The sequence below is a fragment of the Myotis lucifugus genome, unplaced genomic scaffold (assembly GCF_000147115.1).
Source record: "Myotis lucifugus unplaced genomic scaffold, Myoluc2.0 scaffold_1784, whole genome shotgun sequence".
Lineage (NCBI taxonomy): Eukaryota > Metazoa > Chordata > Mammalia > Chiroptera > Vespertilionidae > Myotis > Myotis lucifugus.
In genome coordinates, this window is record NW_005872832.1 from 37,495 (window position 1) to 41,996 (window position 4,502).

The following is a 4,502-nucleotide window of genomic DNA, read 5'->3' on the forward strand; positions in this document are numbered from 1 at the left end:
GGGCCGGGGTGGGGCGCGGGGGGGCGGGCCGGCTGGGTGTTTCCGTTGCCTGGAGCTGGAGCAGCGGTCCGAGCGCCCTGCTGGCATCCCTGACCGCCTCGCTGCGCGCCCGCACTCGCCGCTCTCCCGGAGGCTCCGGCTCCTAGTCCCTCTCTTTGGTGAGTGCGCGCCTGGCCCGGAAGGGGCCTCCGAGGAGGCGAGGGGGGCACAGACGCAGGGAGGAGGGCGATCCCCGGGCGCGGGGAGGGCGATCCCGGGCTTTGGGAGGGCGGGTCTGCCTCCGGGAACCAGCGCTGGCCCCTGTCTTGCAGGCCCACGTCCCATGGACTCTTCTTCGGACCTGAGCAGTCGCCATGGCGCAGGTAAGGCCGTGCGCCCGCGCTGCGCCCCGTTCAGCGGCGCCCAGGCAGCTCTGGAACGTGTCTGAGCCGGGAAAGTTTAGGAGCAAAGAGGCTCTGCCCCGGGGAATGTGCCGGTCCCCGGTCCCCCCGCCGGTCCCTCGGGGCTCCCTCCCGCGTGTCCCCGACCTGCCCGGCCCCGCGGGCGCGGCCCAGGTGACGTGGCCGGGCTTTGCGCTCTGCCTCGTCGCGAGTGAATGTGGAGAAGGGGCCTCCCCCAAATCCGAAGAGCCGCTAAAATTAGAACCAGAGCAGGAACAGCCCGGCGCGGTCATGTGAGGGGAACACATTTTTTTCTTTTTTTCTGGCTTCCTTCGTTTTTTTTTCCGCCTAGTTTCCTGCACTTTAATGCCGTGGATGGGCGTCGGCTTTCTCCGCTGAGCAACTCGCGCGGCTTTCCCCAGTTGCTCAACCCAGTTTTACTAAAAGGAATGGTTCGTTGCAGGCACTGATTTTTTTTTTCTTTCATGCAAAACATGAAACAGAAAAGCCACTTAAGCAATGAACTCGCGGAACGAGTTCTGAATTGAATTTCGCTTGGGTCTGTTTCAGAACTGGATGACCTAATATTGGCTTTCGTTGTCTCCTTATCATTAATCAAAAATGTAGGAAAGAAAATGCCGTGATTTATAGAGCAGTCTTTAAACATGGACCATGTTACGCAGTCTTTTGTGAATAAAACATCCAGTCCTTTGTGAATAAAACATCGCTGCCTGGCGGCTCCACCCAGAACTGATTTTACAGACCTTATCCTTCTAAATGGCTTGTCAGAGTCCAGGCCATTTTTTTAAACAAGGGTTTTCACTACTCAAACAATGCCCTTTCTCACGGAGAGTTCTTTTTTTTTATCAGATTAACTTATCAAAATTGAGTAAGGTTTCCCAGTCCTTTCCAAGAGAAAGTGGGGGGATTAAGATGGGTTGGTAACTATTAAATTCAGACAGCGCTCCATTCTTACTTCCTCTTTTGCTCTTAAGAAATCTCACAATGAACCGATTCTTAGGTTACTTCCAGTGGAAACTTTGGTTTAGGTTCTTCCCCCTGGAAGGGATACTTTTATGTGGAATTAACTTTCCTGCGAATAATGTGTCCTATCTTGATATGCTGGTGTGGTGATATAAATGATGAGTGAGCAAGTTTCAAAGAATCATTCTCTTTATCCTGGCTCATTTGGCTGTTTCTTGAATCTCTCCAGTACGTTTTCCCATCGATGTCTGAAGTTTTTCAATCAATGCCTCTTAATCGTGTAGACACTTGACCCAAGAGCATCAGTGAGGGAATTTTTTCCGGTGCGGACATTAATACCTTCAAAGAATGGAACTAGTGTCAGGGCCCTTATCTGTACAGAACAAGGGAGAATGCTGGTTTGTATTATAAGATTATGTATGTGATTTCTATGCCACCATAACACCAGGCCTGTTTCCAATCAAAGCCACAGTTTTTAGTTATCAGGAAAGTTACATCTGTTAAAGATACGGTGTTGAATTTGTACTGGCTTTGTCATTAGTTATCCTTGGAAGCCATTCCAGCAAAACATTTTGGTAAAATATCTAATATTGCGATGGACTTTGGTTGTCTGTCATTCCGTTATGGAGCTGACCTTCCTGTCTGCATGTCCTCTGGCCCCGGGCACCTGGAGGGGCTTCCAGTCAGGTTCAGACGGATTCCAGGGCGGATCCTCCTGTCGTTGACCTGTGGGTGCGGGGACCAGAGACCTCACTCCGTGGCCACCTGTAGACTCACGCACTCAGATTCCTGAGTCTCTTCCAAGTGCACATTTAGCAATTTAAAATGAATTATTAAAAATCCGTGCCTCCTATTGAAAAATTAATATGTAGCCTTCCACAGTGGCAGTTTTTAAAAACATTCGTTCAGAGAGGAAGGGAGAGGGAGAGAGAGATAGAAACATCAACGGTGAGAAAGAATCATCGATCAATCGGCTGCCTCCTGCACACCCCACACTAGGGATTGAGCCCGAAACCAGGCCATGTGCCCTGACCTGGAATTGAACCGTGACTTCCTGGTCCATAGGTTGACGCTCAAGCACTCTGGCACTCACAGCGGCAATTCTCCATGTTTATGAAGTATCTTCCATACCAGTGTCTTCTCTTTCTACTTAACGTGGGAACCTCCCGACTTGCTCCCATGGGTTTTCCATCTCACTAGTTAGCTAGAGCCAACTTTTTCCACAGATAGTCTAAGTTACTTTAAATACATTCTGCACTCTTGGTTTTGGGGGGAAAAAAAATCAAGATTTGGCTGTACTTCATAGATGAATGATCTATTTAACACATTTTCATTCAATTTAAGGCTTTTATCTTTAACTAGAGGCCTGGTGCACGAGTTTGTGCATGGGTGGGGTCTGGCCAGCCCGCCCCAATCAGGGCCGATTGGGCTGGCTGTGGAGAGGGGCCTCGGGCAGTTGGCAGGCCGGCTTTGCCCCCTGGTCAAACTCCCGGTCTAGGGGACAATTTGCATATTAGCCTTTTCTTATATAGGATTTTCTTTAAGGTGATGGAACTGAAAATATTATCCTGGGGCCGTCTGAGCTTAGTTTCATTTATAAGGTTGTTTATAAAGAGTGAACATATTCAGGGGCAGCAGGAATGTCATCGAGGCAAAATCAGGCTCCATAATTTTTCACTAGAAACTTCATGAACATCAGAGGAGTTACCTCCTGATGTGAAGGTTGGATTAGGAAAACTTGGGTTGGTTTGCAGGCCCTGAGCTGTAATTTACGGGGTATTTTTATGAAGGTCTGGCGTAGGCGCAGGCGCAGGGGCAGTGTGAGCGGGGAAGCTGCGACCAGGCTCAGTCCAGAGGCGGTGCCGCATCTGGCACACTGTCCAGGCCCTGCACCCGAGGTCAGATCTCTCGGTGGCGAGGGACTTCCCCTCGGGTCAGGTCAGGGTTATCTGATACCCCTGGCCTGTGCTGCTTCCGGCTAGCCTCACTCAGGTCCCGGTTCCTTTGACTCTTGTCTTTGTTTTGGATCCTGTGGAAGAACTGGATCCAAAAGGGCTTGGCTGCGTTGCAAGCCCCTGAGTTCACTGGCAGTCGGCCCTTCCTTCCCTCCTGGCAGCTCCTGCCCTGGAGACCTGCCCAGTGGTGGGCAAGTTAGAGGTGGCAGTCGGCCGTGTCTTCTCTTAGTGACTTAGAAGTTTAATGTGGTAGAAATGTCACAGCATTTTTACATCATAGATCCATTCCTGCAGTAAATTCTATTCCTACTAGAGGCCCGGTGCACGACCTTTGTGCACTGGGGGAGGGGGGTTGGGGGGGGTCCCTCAGCCCGGCCTATGCTCTCTCGCAGTCTGGGACCCCCAAGGGGTCCTTAGCGCTGCTTTGGAGGCAGGAAAGCCTCCCGCCATCTCCGCTGCTCTCGCCAGCAGTGAGCCCGGCTTCTGGCTGAGCAGTGCTCCCCCTGTGGGTGCACACTGACCACCAGGGGGCAGCTCCTGCATGGAGCGTCTGCCTCCTGGTGGTCAGTGCGCGTCATAGAGACTGGTCGTTCCACCGGTCAATGTGCATTTTAGCGTTTTATTATATGGGATAGCCTGTATACTCTTCTAAAACTTCACAAGCACAGCAGTTGATTTAAAAAAATAAATGAGGACTCCTCAGACCTTTCTTTGCTTTACGTGGTTTTTGGACGCAGCCTTTCTGTGTCTTTAAATTCTGTGTAGAGAAGAGCAGTCCTTCCCTTGCTCTTTGGGTTAATTTTACCCATTTTATTTTGGCATGCCTGGTCTTCGAAGGTAAAGAACTTTTTCATTTAGTGCAAACAAACCAAAAAAGCCAACAAGATGATAGAGCTGGAGGAGTGGGTAATTTTGAAGGTGAGCGTTTAGAGTGAATTATATGTTTGGCCAGGTATTGCCTGAGAGTAGGTATAATTCCCTGTGAAGGCACTCTGGCAGGGGACGAGGGTGACTGAGGGTGCAGCATGGTGAGGGGACAGCGCCTGGTGCAGTTGGAATTCTCCCGGGGGAGGCGGGATGCGTGGCCGGGCGAGTGGGAGCACTGGACGGAGGGAAGCCCTGTCTGAGTCACGGGAAGTCACCCTGCCCAGCGCGGCCCCCTCCGTGTGGGCGGGGCGGGTGT

The 4,502-nt window shown here is 51.4% G+C and overlaps 1 long non-coding RNA gene across 1 annotated transcript; it reads left to right on the forward strand.

The window, feature by feature from the left end:
• The first annotated feature begins 22 nt into the window (after positions 1 to 22).
• LOC106695598 lies at positions 23 to 1,964 on the forward strand. The gene is made up of 3 exons (XR_002827575.1): positions 23 to 158; positions 312 to 362; positions 1,594 to 1,964. It is a non-coding gene; the product is annotated as an uncharacterized LOC106695598 (long non-coding RNA).
• Positions 1,965 to 4,502: the final 2,538 nt, after the last annotated feature.